Source organism: Drosophila virilis, chromosome X (genome assembly GCF_030788295.1).
Source record: "Drosophila virilis strain 15010-1051.87 chromosome X, Dvir_AGI_RSII-ME, whole genome shotgun sequence".
NCBI lineage: Eukaryota > Metazoa > Arthropoda > Insecta > Diptera > Drosophilidae > Drosophila > Drosophila virilis.
The window spans coordinates 4,064,210-4,085,000 of NC_091543.1; the positions used below are offsets into that span (position 1 = coordinate 4,064,210).

The 20,791-nt window shown below is 39.0% G+C and overlaps 1 protein-coding gene across 5 annotated transcripts in view; it reads left to right on the forward strand.

Moving 5' to 3' along the window:
* The window catches only part of kek5 (kekkon 5), a 312,008-nt gene that overhangs the window by 85,724 nt on the left and 205,493 nt on the right, over window positions 1–20,791 (forward strand). For 4 of the 5 annotated variants that reach the window (XM_070206654.1, XM_032440553.2, XM_070206655.1 and 1 more), the window contains exons 1-2: window positions 3,259–3,701; window positions 8,748–8,829. The gene's annotated coding sequence lies outside the window, so the exon portion shown is untranslated. Of the gene's footprint in view, window positions 1–3,258; window positions 3,702–8,747; window positions 8,830–20,791 lie in introns of those variants that run through there. The other variant, XM_015169550.3, reaches the window with a different exon arrangement.

Consider the following 20,791-nt stretch of genomic DNA (forward strand, 5'->3'; position numbering starts at 1 on the left):
TGCGATGTTTTGTTTTTTTTTTTTATTGTTTTTTTGGTATTTGCCACATTTCCATAAATTGACAAATTTTATGACGCCAATAGGCAGCGGCAGCGACAGCGACGTCAGCCGCGGCGCCATTGACGCGCCATCGACGTGTCACAAAAAAGAAGAAGAAGAAGCTGAAGAAGAAGCAGAAGAAGCAGAAGCGGAACACATATGCGTGGCACACCGAAGAGCAAATACTCTTAAGAGCCGCGTGGCAAAAGTTGCTGATGTTGCACAGAAATACAGCAGAAAGCAGCTTGAAAGAGGCTAAAAGACTTACAAAATAAAATATGGTGCGACTCGCAGATACCCTGTAGCCAGTGACACGCTGCCTTCAATGCAACGAAAAGACACACTCAATATGAAATTGACTGACTGACAGACTGATTGAGCAACTGATTGACTGACTGAGGGACTGATTGACTGACTGACTGAGGGACTGATTGACTGACTGGTTGAAGAACAGACTGAGTAACTGATTGATTGACTGACTGAGGAACTGATTGACTGACTGGTTGAAGAACAGACTGAGTAACTGATTGACTGACTGACTGAGGAACAGACTGAATAGCTGATTGATTGACTGACTGAGTAACTGATTGATTGACTGAGTAAATGATTGAACGACTTGCTGACTGAGTAACTGATTGACTGACGGACTAACAGCCTGATTGATTGAATGACTGACGGACTCGCTGATTGACTAAGCAACTGACTGATTGACTGATAGTCGGATAAACTAACTGACCGACTGAGTTACTGACTAAATGACTGGGTAATTGATTGACCGACTGAGTAACTGATTGATTGAGTGACCGATTGAGGAAATGCCTTACTGATTGACTGAGTAACTGACTGACTGATTGAGTAACAGACTGATTGATTGACTGACTGATTGATTGACTGACCGACTGACTGACTAACAGACTGATTGATTGACTGACTGACTGATTGAGGAGGAGAAGAAAAGAAGAAAAAGATGCAGCTGAAATATTTTATCGCAAATTCTGGCTGCAAATCAAACTCATGTAACGCCATTAAATCAGAGGTTGCTGGTTCAAAGCATGCTGCCTGTCTAGCTGATGTATGTGAATATGCAGATGTCGCCTGCTGTGTGACAGAAAGGTATATACCCTGCCTGATAGCATAAATAGGGCATTCGAAAAATTTGTGTCTTTGCAGGTGGGAAATTTCCGTTGTTGTTGCAACAATATTTGATAATTTGTTGTGCGCGGCTGTCAGGAAGTGCTGATATGCTCCGCCCCTCCCCCTACCTATCGCCCAGTCAGGTGCCATTCCCCCCAACCAGCTCCCCCCTTCCTCCGTGACAAGACAAAGGACCTTGGCCTTATCTGTCAGCTCAAGGTGCCCCGCGTGGAAGCTAATAAACGGCCCAACTTGCCCCCTGACCTCTGCACGACCCCCCTCCCCCCACCAGCCAATTGCCCCCCCCCCCCCCCTTTCGTGCCAGCAATTGCTGCCGGCTCATTGACAAAGTGTCTGCGAAATGTTAACGTTAATTAAAGCAAATTTCGTTGCCCCCAAAACAAAGCCGGGGGCGGGCCTTGACCTTGACAATGGGCGACATGCGGCGTGTGGCATGCGGCATGCGCTAATTCATATTCAAAATAAGATTTTCTTGGCTTGAATAGTTTTTCTCACTCCATTTTTTTGCTGGTATTTTTTTCTTTTTGGTATTTTTTGCAGCTCTCTTCAACTTTGCCGCAATTTGTTGCGTGCTTGTGGCATTTGCTGCACATTGCACGTTTCGGATTGCAGAAATTCAAGACTTTGCCTTTCAACACAATTTAACACACACACACACACACACACACACACACACACTTTAAGCCATTTAATTGCCAGGCATGATAAAAACTTCGGAACAATATAAAACCGCAGAAATAAACCAACAAAATAGCTTGAAAAAGGCTAAAAGGCTTACAAAAAATGCGCTGAAATTATTGCGCGACTAGCAGATACCCTGTAGCCAAGTGCCAAGCTGCCTTTAAGGGAACTACACTCAAAAAAATTTTGCATATTTTTGAGCTTATTTTCTAAAAAAAAGTCCAACAAAATTTGCATAATCGATTTATTTTTATTTAAATTTTCTGAATTTCGAAATATTTTTTGAGCTTATTTTCTGGTTATTGAGCTGACAATTTTTTTGAGTGTGTGCAAAATTGAATCTGGGAAAGTTTTTGGAGTTTTTGAGCATATATTTACAGGCTATTTAAAATGTTAAATATTCCAGATGTATCTCTACAGGGTATACACGAGTCTATAATAAATTTTCTATATAATTTTGTGAAATAAATACAAAAATGACTATATATATTTATTAATTTTTGATTTGCCTCCTGCTGCCTGTCACATACAACCGCTCGAAACGAACATACCCCATCTGGGGCATTTGGTTACAGGGTATAGAAAAAACTAAAGTGCAACCGCATCGGGTCAAATGAGCAAAAGGCAAATAATGCGAGCCGCATGCAAATTGCAAAGGCAAAAGCTCGAATACAGTAATAATTAATAATAACAACTAAGTGTGACAGTGGAGCCTCGCGAAAGAGGAATTTTTTCAATTTATTTATAAATTTATTTAATTATATATTAAAACATTTAAAAGTAAATTCAAAGTTAAGATTTGCTAAAGACAAATTTTCAATTTTAATGCAATTATTTGAAGGTTTTCATTAATTTCTTTTCATGTAACACGAAAAATCCTTAAATATCGCTTAAGACGCGATCAATTTGGCACTCACGACGCAATCACGCACATCTTTAATTGAGCGGCTATGTGCGTGTGCGTGTGTGTGTGTGTGTGTGCTTGTGCGTAAGCGGGCTGTTCCTTAAACTGTAACAATTACTCTTAAGGCTTTTGGCCCGCTCTGCATGCCGCAAATCAAGTCAAAGAACCGCAACAATTGCTACTCCCATTGCCAATTACAGCAGTTAAATTGCAGCAATGACAATGCAAATACGCACACACACATACGCATAGAAAGACGCAGCAGTGCACAGCTGCCGCCCATTTAAGAGCGTACGCCCACGCAACAGCGGCCGCCGTTCTCTTAGCTCTGGCATGAGAGCCAACATGTGCTTAACAGGTTGCATGGCGTTTAACAGTGCGACTGCAAACGGCGTCTGTTGTCGTAACAGGCGCTGTGCCCGACGGCAGCCAACAAGCGCCATAACAGTTGCCACTGTTAACGCCAGCTGCCCTGTTAACAGATGCAAAAGCAAAGCCGAACGTGGCGGTCGTGCAGCGGTTCGGTGCGAGTGAGCGAGTCAGAACGTAAATTCCGTAAATTTTTGTGATTCTTGGTAAATTTTGATTTTCGCCGGTAAAGAAAATAAAAAAAAAGAGTACAAAAGCGAAAAGAAATTGAAAAAATTGAAGAAAAAAAAAAGAAAATAATTATTCTCAGTTAAGTAAAAGAATAAAAAGAGTTGCAAAATGCGCGCGTGTTTTCTGCGTTAAAAATCAAAGTTAATTCTTCTTTTTTTTTGTTGTTCATTTGAAAGTGAGTGCGAAGAGCAAAGCAAATACGAATGCAATAAATAAATGCAAAATGCAAATTAATCAAAATTAATGCACGACGAAAAAAAAGCAAAAGAAAACAGCAAAAAGTCAAAACAGAAGCTGAGCCGAAGCGGAGCCAATAGCAAAGGTAAAGAAATAGATGAAGAAGAAGAAGCAGTATATAAAATAAGGAATTACACAAAAAAAAAAAAACATAACCAAAAACAACAACGGGCAAAAGTGCAAGCGTGTGCGTGTGTGTGTGTGTGTGTGTGTGTGAGGCAACCCGTTGAACCGGTTCAGCCAGCAAATGCAGCAGCCACCGCAGCAACAACAATAACAAATGGAAATAGCAATAGCAACAACAACTATACAACAGGAGCGCATTTTTTTTTTCGTATTTTATATTTTGTTTTGCGCGCTTTGCTGCATTATTCGTGCGTGCGTGTGTGTGTGTGTGTGTGTGTGTGTGTGATTTCTTAAGCGATCTCGCGCTCACGCTCTTTTGCATGTGCAGCATCAGCAGCCGCTAACTGCGCGTGCAGCTTAAATCGCTCTTAAAACTGCAATAGCAACAACAACAGCCAGACAACGTGTGCGCTCTTTAAGCGCAGCTTAATTGCCGCTCTTCATCTGAGCAGCTGCGTTATGCGTGTGTGTGTGTGTGTGTGTGCTGGCCTGCGATCAGAAGCTCTCGCTCTTTTGCATGTGCAGCCTCCGCCAACGGCGCTGCGCTCGCTCTTTAATTGCATTTGTTGCGCTGCGCCTGCAGCTTAAGTTGAATTGTTGTGCTCTTAAAATAGCGCCTGCAGGCTGCAGCTGGCTTTGCTGCTTAAGCGAAAACTTGCTCTTAAAGTGTGTGTGAGTGTGTGTGTGTGTGTGTGCAATGATAATCAAAATGGCAAAGAGCAGCATTTAAAATAACAATTATTAGGTTTTATGCCCGCTTAACCGGTTCGTGTCAGCAAACAATAACAACAAAAACGAATTAAACGTTAAAGAGAAGCAGCCAAAATGCAGCCGCAAAACCGCACAAAACGGCCAATTTAAAAGCCAAATATGAATCACAATGAAAATTGCAATTGGCACACACACACGCACACATGCTAAAGAAACTTGTTCTTCATGTCAAAAAAAAAACAACTATAAGAAAGCAGCGCTGCGGCAGCGACGCGTGTTGTGTTTTGGTAAAGCGCGAGTACAGTTAGCCGAAAAAAAAGGACCAATACATGCCTGAGCTGCGCTGCTTCTTTTGCGTGCGTGTGTGTGTGTGTGTGTGTGTGTGTGTCTGTGCTTTTAATGAAGAGACAAATAAGAAGAAGCAGCAGCAGCAGCAAAGGTGATTAGCAGAACTCGCAAGAGAAGACACGCACAAAGGCTCACAACAGCAGCTGCTGTGTGATAGAGAGAGGGAGAGTGGGTGTGGCGGGAGGGAGGGGAGGGGCATGAAATTAAAATTGCTGTCAACCAGCAAAAATGTGAAATATTCCATGTAATTTAAGGTGAATTCTGTTAGGAGAAGAACACAAACGGAACACATGACAAATTTGACAATTGGTGTAGGAGTAGGGAGGGGGCGGGAGTGAGTGCGAGCGAGAGAGGGCGTATGCCTTTAGCTCAGCTGAGCCGCGCCTGTGTCAAGTGTTGCAAAGCGTCTTGGCAAAGATTTGCGAGCTAACAGTAAAAAGAAAACCCAACTTGAACGAAAGAAGAAGAAAATACAGAAATTACAGCAAAAAAAATGTATGAAAAATTCAAATTGAAAAAAAAAAGAAATGCAGAAAAAAAAAGTGTTCTCGCTCTCTCTTCCGCTCTCTCCCGCTCTCTCTCTAGAATCAAGTGGCAATGTTCTTTTCTAGCCCGTGCAATGCCGGGCAATAATATGCTTGTCAAAGCAATGTTAAAATCTTCAAAGTGTTTACAAAACTTAATTCTCAGAATTATTTGCAATTCCCACCTTTCCCCCACCCCCCCCTCCCCCTGCGCTCTATTTTCAGTCGATTTTCAACAATTTTCGCCGTGAATCAATCAAAGTTCATAGAGAACTTTTCAGGCTGCTTCTGCCTCTGCTTCTTCTTCATGGAGAGTTATTTTTGGAAAGGCAAACAGTCAAGTCAAGCCCTTTTGCCATTTCTTACAGGGTATTTCCCGCTTTCGGTGTTCAATTGAAAAACTAATCAAAATTTCATCGTTTTTTATCCGCCGGGCATTACGTGAAACAAGTCTATTAAAAGGCAACTTTTTTTCTCCCTTTTTTTTCAATGTTTTTTTTTCGCTTAATTTTTGGAGATTTGCTTTTGTCGGAAGAGCGTGACGGTGGGGAGGGGGGGGGGGGGTTGGTGCTGATCACGAGTCTGAGAACTCTTTTTTTCTTAGCTTCTTTATATTTTTTGCATGCTTCTTTTGCAGCTTCTTCCTTTTGCTTTTCTCTTTTTTTAAAACTTCTTTGGCTTCAATTCTTTTGAGGCTCGGCTAACACACACACACGCATTCACACACACATGTAAAGGCAGAGGCAAAGGCAAAAAAAACGCCAAAAAGGAAGTTCATGCGCAGCGCAAAACGCGATTTAGTCACAAATTCGTGATCAACAGCCAGAGTCAAGAAAAATCAAAAAATAAAATGACTTTCTTATTTTAAGTTAAAAAAAAAGCGAAAATCTCTAGAGGAAATTCCATTGCAAACCCAAAAAACTGTTATTCGTTTCGAGATTTGATTTTTTATTGAAGCTCGTAAAACCCAATCAGAATTTACTTCTCGACTCGTATGAAATATATATCTACAATAGGTACATATTCAAAAGAACAAATTTGTATTTTCATGCACTAGAACTAAATCTGATAAAAATCTTAATCTAAATCTGAAGAGCTAAAACTTGCAAAACTGCATGAAAATTAAAAAAAAAAAATATTTATTAATGCTTGCATTTCACTTAAGTACGTGAAAATTGTGAGAATTGTGCTTCAAGTGAATTGCTGGCAATGTCCAATTGGAATATGCAAATGTTCCAATTGGCTAATCGGCATTTGTAGCGCATAAACGGCGCCAAGAAACGGGAATTGTTTTTTTTTTTTCTGCGCGCAGCGCCAAAAATGGAGCGACAACAACAACGTTGATCAACACTGAATGCAACAAGCGAACTACACAAAACTGGACGCTGAGAGCGAGAGAGGGAGAGGGAGCGAGATGGAGCGAGAGCGGGAGCGGGTGAGAGAGTCAGGGCAATTCGTGCCTTGCTGGAGTTTGGGTTTACGCGCTAAGCCAAACACAACAACAACAACAACAACAAGCGAAACTTGTTTTTGGCGATGATTAAGGCAAGAAGAAGCAGAAGAAGAAGAAGAAGGCGAAGAAGAAGTAGACGAAGAAGAAGAAGAAGAACGACAACAACAACAACAAGTCGTGCAGCTGCCGCAGTCGCAGTGCTGCCTTTTCTTCTTTCTGCTTCTTCTACTTAGCCATGTGCTTCTTTCTCCTCCTCCTCCTCCTCCTCTTCCTCTCCTTGTTGTTGCTGTTGAACTGTCCCGAGTACAGTTTGCCGCTTCCTGATCAATAAATTAACATTGAGAAGACTTTTGTGAATCGAGAAATATATACATATGTAAATTTATATGAATTTGAGATAAACTGAGAGGGTTTGGAAACTGGAGAGTAAAAACTCTCCAGACTGAGAACTTTGTAGAAGCTCAAACGAGCAGAAAATCTCTTGGAATTGTGCTTCATGGGAAGTCTCAAGCGACAAAGTGTTGCAAAATGCGAACGCAAAAACAACAATGAGAAAGTTGAATAAAGAAAAAAAGCGTTAAGTATTCCCGGACTTAAAGAACAAGCAACAAGTAGAGAAATAAATGTTGCGATACAAAATCAAAGATTACCTAAGGAAATCAATAAGAAAATATTAAGTCGAAAGAGTTGCAAAAGTATCTCTGCAGAGCAAAGCAAACATTGTTGGAATATATCTTAAATAAGAAGTCTTGACTTATAAAAGAATATATATAAGTATATTATAGAGCAGAAACTATATGGAGACAAGGACGTATTAAGTATAGAGCATGTTTTGTGACTGAAGTTTATGCAATCCGAACAATTCGAAGGAAACTTAAAACCAAACAAACTGAATTCAAATACGTTTTACAACACATAAAAGTGCCAAACGATAAAAGAGACTCGGAAACAGACTCGAGTGGAGTTCCAGGAAAACAAGAAGAAGAGCTCTAGAAATTGCTTAACAAACAGCTTGAGCAAACTGTGGGAACGCGCGTAGTTTGTCGAAATGTGCGAAAAGATGAAGAAGAAGAAAAAACAGATGTTAGCCAACACTTAAATTATAGTGTTAGCACAAGCTCAAAGTTGACATAAGCTAGAAGAGTAATCGAAAGCGAGCCGGGTTTGAACCGGCAAATTCACTTAAAAAAGAAACTTCTGCAAGAGAACTAGATGAAGCAAAGGAAAGTTCAATCAATTTAATAATAATAATAATTAATAATTAATAAAATATGTAATTAATCAAATTAAATAATTAAATAAACAGCAACATATTGCTGTAGTAATGGGAAGTACAATAAGTATTTTGTTTTTTTTTTTTTGCTTTGCGCGTATCTGTCAGATACAAAATCGAAACTCGAATCATTCACAATGCGTTTCGCCAATTCCAATTGGAATTTGCGCTGTTTAAGCGAACAGTTACTTTATGTTGTTCTTCGGCTTGTTGGGCCCACTCCAATCTGGCAGCGCTATGTACAACAGTTAATTTCGTTTGGTTTTCTTTTTGGCTTTCTTTGTTGTTTCAATTGCGTTTTATTGCTTCTGTTCTGCTTCTTGCTCTGGATATTGCTTTTGATTCATCGCTTAACATTTTTCATATATGTGTGAATGTATGTTGTTGTTTTTGTCTTCTGTCTGTTTTATCTTATTCTTATTTTTTGTTTTATTGTTTATTGTTCTTCAGCGCCTACGCGCCACTTGCCGCTCTCTTGTGCTCTCGCCCCCTCTCGCATTCTGTTTTGTTTACTTCTTCGTTTGCCCTGCGCCGCATCAGCCGCATCTAGCTATCTCGCTCGCGCACGCTTGCGGCTGATCAATCGAACTCCAACACGCAACTCGAACCGCAACCTTGTCAATTCTTTCATTGATGCTCGCACGATCTCTACCCATATTTAATACGCTCTCTCTGTCTTTTGCTCTCTCTCTGCAGCTCGTGATTGCTTTAAGTGCGCATCCCCCGAGGGATTCTCCATGGATCTAAGCCGCTTGCCATGCAAAACAATTATCATAAGGTAAGTGAAGAGCTGATATTCAATGGACCACTAACTCTTGTCCATGATTCAACAGCTTGTGAGCGCGTGATCAGCTCTTAAGTGCTGTTTGTTTTTAAGAGAACTTAACAGAGCATTTAAAGAGTTGATTAGAACTGACAGAATGCGTTATTTTACAGTATATGAATGCTAAACTGTTATAAATCAAGCTAAGGGAAGGAATTATGCTTAATTCTGGGCACTATTTACACTGGTGGTACATAAAACAGGTACACCAATTTAGCTGGACATTTATACTCCAAATGATCTTTCAATCAATTAGTTATATATCTTATACGGATGATACTAAAACTGGGCTCAGCTTGAACCAGGCTTAGCTTAAACTAGCCTCAGCTCAAACTAGTTCGAACTCCCTATATACCCTATATCTATATGAATATATATAGTTGGCATGGAAACGATCTGTCGCATACAAGTTTTATATATACAAAATGTGATATAGATATAGAATTATATATAGAATTATCGAAATCTCTTCTTTTTTGCCCAGTTCGTGTTTCTCTCTGCAATAAATCGTAACGTTCCTCCTTGAGAAATCTTATCTTCTCGTATTCCTCTATTCTCTTAATTCTATCTTTTTATATTCTTTTCTACCTCTCTTCGGGAAGTGTTTATCCAAATATATTTTCCACTTTGCGCCAAATCGTATATATCCTTTCTCTTCTTCTCTTAATCTATCTATCTATCTTTATATTCATGTATCCTTGAAACTCTCCTTCTTCAAGATATCAAGATTCAAGTTATCATGTTTATCCTATATATATCCACGTATATATCTATGCCTGAAGCTAGTCTTGAATACTTTCTCTCTCCTTCGATATATTCATATTTTCTTTCTACTTCTTTTTTTCAAGTGCCTTCTTTTGATCCGCTCAGTTCTTAACTTAAAAGATAAATAAAACACTTTAAAACTTAAATCAAGTGAGCTTCATTCTCGATTTTGTTTATAATTAAAAAAAAAAGGGAAAAAACAACAAATTTTATGACTTTAAAAATGATTTTCGGGTCTCAGTTGAAATACTTTTTTTCGTTTCGTTCTTTTTTTTTTCGCTGAGCGCGTTAATTACTTAAAACAACAAGAAGAACAAAAACAAGAACAAGTGTGACCGATCGAGTGCGAAAGAGAGAGAGAGAGAGAGAGAGAGAGAGCGAGAGGGTAGGTAGAGTTAGAGGGAGAGAGGGAGAAGGCGCGCTGGGAACAGACGTGGAAAATGGCCCACATATGGTTTAACGTTGGGATATCAAATAACGCGAAATATGTTGTCTAGACCCGGGTCTGGTGTGTGTGTGTGTGTGTGTGTGTGCGTGAGTGTGTGTGCGGCTATTGAACTTTAGTTTTGGAAGCAAACTCTGGAGCGTTGACAAACAACGCATTCATTCAACATGAGCTCAAGTGTGTGTGTGTGTGTGTGTGTGTGTGTGTGTGTGTGTTGGGTGTGTGTGTGTGTGTGTGTTGGGTGTGTGTGCCTGTTACTCATATATCATTTGCTCATAAATTTAAACGTCATTTGACAAATATGGCGTCACACGAAATGTCTTCGATATGGCGAGTGGAATTCGAAGCGGAATTCAAATGATTTATACACACATGCCACAAGCAGCAGCAGCAGCAACAACAACAACAATCACTTGCAACAACAACAACAACAACAACAACTTGCAACAAGAAGAAGAAGAAGCAGCAGCAGCAGGAGGCGGCTCAGTCAGGCTCAGGAATTGTAGCAATAATAATCATTATATTATTTTAATATAATAACAAACCTTAGACACGACACGACAATTGGAACTGAAGCAAGTCGAGCATGCACGACTAGCAGCTACCCTGTACATGCGATCAGGCCAAGGTTCAGAAGAAATTTTGCCTGCAAAAAGTTTCTCTCTTCGCCGCAGAGAGCTACGAGTTAGGCTTGAAATAAGCTATTTACACATCGATATTTATCGATTATCGCAATGTTATCGATAAAAACGAAAACAAACTCTTGCGGCTTGTGTTATTCGAAGCTGCGTCTTGAAAGTCTCGTGCGTACAAAAACTAAAAGTTGTAAATCAGAAAAGCTTGGCTCAAAATCGATATTTATCGATTTGTGCAGAGTTATCGACAGCTAATTGTTTCTGCTTGTGTTATACAAGAAATTGATTTCCACATAGAGAGTGTATGCTTTTTTAAAAACCACAAAATTTGCACAAAAACTTGGGCTCAAAATCCGTATTTATCGATTTTTCACAAAAATAAGCATTTATCGATAATTTGCAATAGACATGAACTTCTCTTGGCAACACATAGTTTCTGAGACAAATGCTCAATTATTAATATACCCATTTTGCACAGTTACAGGGTATTACAAGAACAGGAAACGCAGTCGAACTTCTGGCCAGGAGCCAAAAGCTTCTTGGGCTTAACTCTGGCGTGTCTGGCTGTCATGATTATAAGGTTTAGAATTCCATAGAGTGCCACCCATCCCATCCCCTGCACCTCCACCTCCACCCCTCACCCTCTCTCCGTTTAACCACCTTACGCCCCGCCACGCAACAAACAGCAGCTGTAATAAAAACGAACCACAATTTGTGCCACAATTCGTAACGAGGGAATTGATGGAAGAAGCGCAAAATTAATATTCCATATAAACCATTTCCTTGGGTCTAGAATTTCCGACAAAAAAAAAATTTTTCATTGGCTCTGGACATTTTCTACAAGATATCAATACAATAGAAGAATAGAATGTAACAGAAGCAAAAAGCGAGAGCAACAATAACTGAGCTTTAAGTTAAAGAGCTTTAATAGCTGAGCTTTTATTTGAAGAGTTTCATGCAGTTGATGAGCTTAAGCATAGTTGAAGAGCTTTAAGAATTTGCAGAGTTCTAAGAACCTAGCTTTAAGAAGCGAGCTTCCTGTTGCAGAGCTTTAAGAAATTGTAAAGCTTTTAGAATCGAGCTTTAAGAAGTTGAAGGCCTAAAGAAAAGTTAAAGGACCCCATGAACGTGAAGAGCTTAAAGAATTTAAAGCGCTTTAAGAATTTGAAGAGCTTTTAGAGCCGAGCTTTAAGTTGCAAATTTTCTTGCAAAAAATTGGAAAAAATTTCTTTATTTGAAGAAAAAAAAAACTTAAAACAAAACGAAAAGTAAATGTGTTTTTTTCTTAAAATAATTTTCTCGAATTTGTTATTTCGTAGAAATAAAGGCATATTCCGGGCATTCCAAGTATATTTTGTAATGAAAATGCCTTAAAGTTTTCGCGCAAACACACCCCCTCACCCCCCCTTCGATCCGGATGGCTTTATTTTTACAGTTGACTGAGTGGAAAAGTCCTGCGGAAAAAAAAGTCAACATTGTCTGACTTTGATCAGTTTTTTTTTGCAGCGAGATAAAAGCAGCAAAGAACTTCATCTACAGCAACAGCCGCAACGTCTTCTTCTTCTTCTTCTTCTTCTTCTGCTACCACTCGCCTTAGTGCTTCTTCTTCTGCTGCTGCTGCTGCTGCTGCTGCTTGCCGCACTTGTTGCATGAAAACGGGGAAAAGCGACCGCAAAAAAGCGTTTGTCGGGGTCCGGCATTTGCCGCTGGTTATAAATCAAGTGCCAAAACTGCAGACTGCAGTTGCTAAGTGTGTGGTGGGGATATTTGAGGGGGGACAGCGTCAGCAAGGGCGCTGCCACTTGCACTTGCTGCGGAGAGAGGGCAGAGAAGTGGGCGAGGGTTTATGTCAAGTGGCAGTCAAGCGAGCGCTGGCAAAGAACTTGAAAAACTGCCGCAAACGTTGTCTGCTCCTTCACAAGTTGCCCGAAAGCATCAGCAAATATATATATATATCCATATCTATATATCTTTATATCTTCATGTATATACATACATATGTATATGAATATTTGCATATAGCACAAGTATCTGTAGCATGGCCCTGGCCAAGCGACATGACCATAAAGTTGTTATTTTTTTCGTCCCTTTTCATTTCCCAGCACTCTGTTAGGAAGTTTATCTAAGTATATAAGATATATATATATATGTGGACATATATATGCCTGATCAGTTCTGTATGCAACTGCGGCTCTTAAAATTGTACATCAATTGCTTTAAACATCGTCTGGTATTTTGTACTTGTTCTTAGTTTTACTTTCTTAAAGAACTTCGTAAACATTTTATGGCATGCGTTCCATCAGCCTTTGCGAACTCAGCTCCCAGTGAACTTATTAAGCTGAATCTTGGTATAGATGCCTATTAGACCCTCGAATGGAAGATATATGGGTATTATCAGAATCGATCCACATTCTTATACAGTTACCTATGTGAACTCAGCTTCCAGTGACCTTATTAAGCTGAAACTTGGTATAGATGCCTATTAGACCCTCGAATGGAAGATATATGGGTATTATCCGTATCCATCCACTATATCATACAGTTACCTATGTGAACTCAGCTCTCAGTGAACTTATTAAGCTGAAACTTGGTATAGATGCCTATTAGACCCTCGAATCGAAGATATATCGGTATTATCAGAATCGATCCACCATGTCATACAGTTACCTATACGAACTCAGCTTCCAGTGAACTTATTAAGCTGAAACTTGGTATAGATGCCTATTAGACCCTCGAATGGAAGATATATGGGTATTATCCGTATCCATCCACTATATCATACAGTTACCTATACGAACTCAGCTTCCAGTGAACTTATTAAGCTGAAACTTGGTATAGATGCCTATTAGACCCTCGAATCGAAGATATATCGGTATTATCAGAATCGATCCACCATGTCATACAGTTACCTATACGAACTCAGCTTCCAGTGAACTTATTAAGCTGAAACTTGGTATAGATGCCTATTAGACCCTCGAATGGAAGATATATGGGTATTATCCGTATCCATCCACTATATCATACAGTTACCTATACGAACTCAGCTTCCAGTGAACTTATTAAGCTGAAACTTGGTATAGATGCCTATTAGACCCTCGAATCGAAGATATATCGGTATTATCAGAATCGATCCACCATGTCATACAGTTACCTATACGAACTCAGCTTCCAGTGAACTTATTAAGCTGAAACTTGGTATAGTTGCCTATTAGACCCTCGAATGGAAGATATATGGGTATTATCCGTATCCATCCACTATATCCTATACGAACTCAGCTTCCAGTGAACTTATTAAGCTGAATCTTGGTATAGATGCCTATTAGACCCTCGAATAGAAGATATATGGGTATTATCAGAATCGATCCACATTCTTATACAGTTACCTATGTGAACTCAGCTCCCAGTGAACTTATTAAGCTGAAACTTGGTATAGATGCCTATTAGACCCTCGAATGGAAGATATATCGGTATTATCCGTATCCATCCACTATATCATACAGTTACCTATACGAACTCAGCTTCCAGTGAACTTATTAAGCTGAAACTTGTCATAGATGCCTATTAGACCCTCGAATCGAAGATATATGGGTATTATCAGGATCCATTCACTATATAATACAGCTACCTATACGAACTCAGCTTCCAGCGAAGTAATCAAGCCGAAACTTGGTAGAGCTTTTTGTGACAGCTTCAACCTGGGACATATATCGGCATGATTCCCAGTTCCCAGGACAGCAATTTGCCAGTTTCTTGTTTCACTTTTCGCCATATCGAGCTGCCAAACGTATTTACCCTCTAACCCGCCCAAGCATAATTCGGCATTGATTCATACATTTGCTTTGTATTATTCGCTTGGCTCCTTTTGTTCAAATGAAGTATTCCAACTTTCAGCTGAGAATGCAGCTCAGATATCTCTTAGGTTCGGCAGTCGTATCATAATGAAAGTAATTTCTAACAATTTTCCAGCTGAGCTGCTTTGCGAATTGAATTTCCCTTTGTTATGCTCATTTAAATTATTTAGCATGAAAATGGCAAGTGTTTTTTTTTTTGTTTTTTCCTATTTTTCCGCCTTTTTTCCCGCATTCCCAAAAACTTATTTTTGTTGTTATATTTTCTCTGTGCCTCTGATTAAAAATGAATTTCATAAAAAACTTTTTTTTGCGAAAGTTTTTTGTTTTAAGGCAAATTTAAATATTGATGTGCATTAAAAAGAATGAAATTGATTCACGTTAAAGCGAATTGATGCGGCATTTGATTTGGCCTAAGTTGTGAAAATATTTCAAACGTTTGTCAAATATTTTCATAAATTTTCCTCTTGTTAAATTCCCTTTAAATCAATTTCAAAATTGATAATCTTATCATGCACTTGCTTGTGTTTTTTTTTGTTTTTTTTTTGTTTTACATTTTTCTTTTAAATCAATGCCATAAATTCCACAAGAACTTTGTGCTGCTGGCCTGTTCGAGATGCCATTCGAGTGGCCGATAGCATATCTTGTTATGCCTCTGACAGTTGCTTTCCACTTGCCACAAACTCAATGCGAACGAATGCTTTGCACAACTGTATCTGGTTTGCTTTCAAGACACCCTGGACATGTCTCGAGAGAGTCTTGCCAACGGGAGGCATTTATTTAGTTGTACAAATATGTGAAAAACTCACAAGCGACACGCAATATACGTATAATACTGAAGTGCATCAACACTTGCCTCAACAAAGTAACATTCTGTGCTTGCCCAACTCATTGAACTCAATGTCTATGCCAGCTATTGTTGGCAAAGTTTGTACATGGTTTTCTAGATACCCTACCAACTCCATTTCAAAAGTTCGCTGTGATTCATTGAAGATCTCTGAAGATTTTGCAGAATATATCAAGTTAACCTCATTGAACTCAATATCTAGAAGAGCTACCTTTGGTAAATTTAGAACATGACTTTCTAGATACCCTATTTACGCCAATTCAAAAGTTCATTGTGATTCAATGAAAATCACAAAAGTTATTTTAATGCTTCATACAAAACCCACCCAGTTCGTTGAACTGAAAGATTAAGAAAGCTACAGTTGCAAAATTTGTTATGTTCTGAAATATTATTTACATTCATTAATCGAATTTCATAACGCTTTCATTTATGAAATGCAATCAAGCAAATAAAACGAAACAATTTATGATTCACAGGCGAGAATTGAAGGAATTGAAGAAAGTTTTTCTTAAGTTTGTGAATTCTTCTAATACATAATAATAATATATGATATCTTAAAGTTTTCTAAGGATTTCATAAGAAATTAAATAAAAATTTAGGAAAAATATTTTAAAAAACTCCAAAGAAAATATATCTAAATAAATTATTCAATCAAAATAAGAGAAAAACTAATTTCTGATAATATATAGAAGAAAATTTTGAAAATTAGAAGATAAATATATTTAGTTTGGCTGTGCTTTCGCAGCATTTATAGGGCATCTGCTAGTCGTGCACGCTCTCTCATTTTGAGCTCTCTATTTTCCATTTTCTATTTGTTTTTCTATTATTATGTACATCTATATATATATTTTTTTTGTTTTTCGCTTAAAAAATATCTCCGGGCGCAAGACAAAGCCGTTGCCGTTGGCATCATCATCATGCTGGCTGCGCCGCTCTACATCCCGTTCCCCTTAACCACTATGCCACTAGCCTAGCTCCCCCCACCCCCTCCCTACCGCCCCCTCTAACCGCCCTCCTTTGAAAGAGCTGCTGTTGCTGTGCGGTTCGGCATGCAACTTGCACGCGCATCAATTTTACGCACAAAACGCGCAACAAAGCTTGTGCAAAAAACCAGCGAAATTGCTCGACTGGCAGATACCCTGTACACACACTTTGCACACAGACTGTGCTTCTTCTGCTTCTTTTTACTAAATCCAAGTTACTAATCAGGAATATATATGTATATATATATATATATATATATGTGTGTGTAACTGCAATATAACCCACCTGCATCCATGTTAAAGGGTCTGCACAGAACACAGGCGAACAAAAAAAAAGAACGCTGAGAAAGCAACAATCGCAACGCACCCCCCCCCCCCCCCCCCTCGCTCTGCCCGCTGTGGGGACCGCGCTTATCAGCGAGTGTCTGAGGTATCTCAAAGTGTAATGAGGCGCGGCTCGTTCAATGGGAATGGTAATGGGACAGTCAGGGCAACGCTAGCGGGGATGGGGGGGGGGGGGGGGGTGCATGATGAGGTGGGGTGTGCACTTCTTGAGGGTCGTCGGCATCTTCTTTTCAATTTGCTTTTCACTTTGCTAGCGCATCAGCTTTTTTTTTTTTGTAGTTCATTTTTTTTTTGGACTCGCTTCTTTTTTTTTTTTTTTGCTGTCGAGCTGCTTGAGAAAACGCGTCGCGACGTCGTCGCTGATAACACAAAATCAATAAGTAATAAGATAACGGTAACCCCAAAAAGCAAACAGTTGCCGTAAGTGTGTCTGTGTGTGTGCGAGCGAGAGCGAGAGCGAGTGCGAGAGTATGTTTGATTCTGATAAGCAGTTACCCCAAGACCCTCCCCCCACACTCACGCACGCACGCTCTCTCTCTCTCTCTCTGAAACCTCAATAACAACAAGAATGCAAACAGTCGGCGGTTGCCTTCTCCAAATGACAATCGCAATGAAAATGTTTCCTGGCAACATACAAAAAAAAAAGAAGATGATGACGAACAAGTAGAAGAAGAAGGAGAACAACAACAACAACAACAACGGCAACTGCAGCCGCAACAAGCAGTTAAAGAAGAAGCTGATGCTATTGATGATGATAATGATCATAATCATAACGATGTTGGCGATGATGATGATGATTGTGATAATGATAATGACAAGCAGGCAGGCAGGCAGGCAGGCAGTCGAGCAATAATTGCACAGCTGCACACTGAAGCAAATGGCATTTGCATGCGATAAACTGAAACAAGCCAAAATTCAATCAAAAGCTTAATCAGGCAAATAGAACTCATTTATATTATGTTCTATATGTATATTAAACAATTTATATTATATTATATTATATTATGCACATATATCCAGAATTCTGAGTCTGCTTTTAATACTGTACATTTCTCTTTGACATTTGTCCCACTGTGCCACTGGCTCATATTGCAATATGCCGAACGCATTGCACAGCTCGAACTGTATTTGGATCCCGTTACCAATTCCGTACACCGCATATACCCACCAACTACTCCCCCTCCTCCCTCACCAGGCCCATCCTTCTTTTAGTTGTTAGCAATTCCATTCGCATTGCCCCTTTTGGCTGTCATCATCATTGTCATTATCATCAGCATTGATTGTGTGAAGCGTTCTGTACAATAGTTGGCATTTATGCCAAACCCCCCCCCTCTAACTGTTCAATTGCCCGCTCACCTTTTGAGTGGCATTCCTTTTGGTCTCATTCGCAATCTGGTTCTTTCTTTGGGTCTTCTTTGACCCCATGAAGAATATACATATTTGTGTCGCGAACTTTTCGTTCTTTTACTTTTTTTTTTTTGTTTTTGAATTCCGGTTGAGGTTCGGTTCAGGTTCGTGTTTGGACTCGATTGCGGATCGTTTTGCTGGCATCCCCTCTCCCCCGTCTCGCCCGTGTTGCATTCTGCAGTTTAAGGTAAATATTATGTTTATATATCTGGATTTTGTTGCTGTATTTGCTTTTGATATCGCGAAATGCACAGGAAACGCAACAAAGTCACAGATAACAGTTAGAGATATATAATATATATACACATAGATACCATGCTTTAGCTTTAGCATAGCGTCAGAGATAGTCAGCGGCATATTTCACCCTATCGGAAACCCCCGTATTTCAGTCGAAATCCATGCAAATTGCATTGTCCAATGAAGTTTTCTGATTGTATTTTGGTGCACATGTTTCCTTTAGCTAGAATTAGTAAATACGTTTAAATTAGTTAAATGGCTTCACTATATCATATAGTTACCTATGTTAACTCGGCTTCCAGTTGGGCTATAGATATGAAACTCGGTACAGTTGCTGCATTTAGCTCCAAATAGTAAATTTATGTGAATCAGTTGGATCGCCCTACTATATCATATAGTTACCTATGTTAACTCAGCTTCCAGTTAAGCTAGAATGTTGAAACTTTGTACAGTTGCTGCTTTTGGCTTGAAATTGTAAATATAACAGGATCAGCAGTATCGCTTCGCTATATTATATAGTTGCCATAGGAACAAACGGTGCAAAATGAATTTTTTTCAAAAAAATTAGTTTACAAATATTTTTTATTAATTTTAGATGATGCTTCTACTAAAATCATTGTCTATGGTAAGAAATTATCTAGCTCACATAGAATATATATATATTGAAGTACAAATATGGCCAGCTATAGGGTATTCAGGCTTCGGTATTTTGTATGATTCGAATTTTTATGTGCTATGTTTTATTTATATTTCTTGTTTAATCTAGCATTTCCATTACTTTATCATCTTTATGGTCTTATCAGCAGCTGCAGTGCGAATATTTCCCCGTACAACAACAACAACAACAACGATAAGAAGAAGAAGAACGCTTACACACAATTAAAGCAAACAATTTAATCAATTTTCGCACAACAATTTCTCAACTCATTCGAAACGCAAACTTTAGCACAAAAACCGAAGAGAATTTCCCAAAATGGGCAACTGGGAATCGTAGCTCGAGCTGCGACTCCCAACTTCTAACTTCCTGCTCTATTTCCATCTCACTCTTTTCCTATTTATCTTATTATTTCTTCTACTCTCTCTCTCTCTCTGTCGCTCTGCTCTTTAGTTTGTGTTTTGCCATTAAACATTGAGCAGCCATTAACAAATTAGCAAATCATTTTATCCAAGTTTCGAGCTCTTCTCTAGCTTATTTGTTGCTATTGAAAGGGGTAAAGGCTGCTAGAGGGCGGGGAAGGGGTGTGGGGAAGCAGCAATACAATGATTATCTCTAGTAATTGACTCTGGGAACTTCGACTCACATTTGTCATCCAAAGTGATTAAGCAAAAGTTTCCGTTTTATTTTTTTTTCTTTCGATTTTCCTTTTAAAGGATAACAAAGTATGGCTTAAAGCAACAGTTGGGAGATAAAAAAAAAAAAAGTAAATATAGCCAATTTACTATGAAATGGAGTAAAATTTAACTATTCATTTGATCTATTTCATTTATGTGCAGTATTCGTTTGATCTGCTTTTGCTTTGACACATCCAGTCCCTCTTCGACATATTTGCGACCTTCTGCTCGTTAGATAATATATTTTCATCATTCCCTTCTTTTAATACATTGCAATTATCTGCAATTTGAACCAGTGACCTTCTTTTTAAGTCAAGGGAATTTATTTGCCGAGGACTTTCAAAATAACTATCTATCTATTCGTAACTTATCAACTTAACTCTTCAAATGGCATTGGCTACAACTCTGCCTAAGTCTGCGGCTAAGACACTACTACAACCAGCCCTTAGTTTTGGGTTTGAACCGGCGACCTTTTTTTTAAGTTAACTGAATGACTAGGCGAACGCTGCTACGTCTATATCTTATAATAAGAATAAACTAGGCTGGCCGAAGTTATTTTTCATCAATGCTGAAAATAGCGTTTCGAACCAGCGATCTCTCTTTTTAGTTAGTAGTAGTAGCGCATAAGAATTCACTAGAAAACCTTTTGAAGAGCGCTGGCAACAGGACGAGACAGGAGTGAATATAGTAAGCGATTCGAACCAGCAACTTCTCTCTTAAGTCAATTGAAAACACTGATGTAATTACTCTGCCTTAAAATTTCTGCCTTACACAGCCAGCTTTATTTTTTCGTTACGATAAACGTTCCAATCTTTGGTTTGTATATACCTCAGCATGTATTCGCTTTGTTACAGGGTATCTGAAAGTTGTTGCTGATGTTTTTCTATCGTTTGTTTTGTTTTGTGTGTTGCGTATCAAATAAAAAAGTGCTGTTAAATCAATGCTATTGAATTCATCAAATATTTAAGCATCGAAACTTAAGTAATTGTCCTCCTCACACACACACACACACACACACACACATACACTCTTTCCAGTTCGCCCGCTCTCTTTCGCTCTTGCTTGCACTCTCT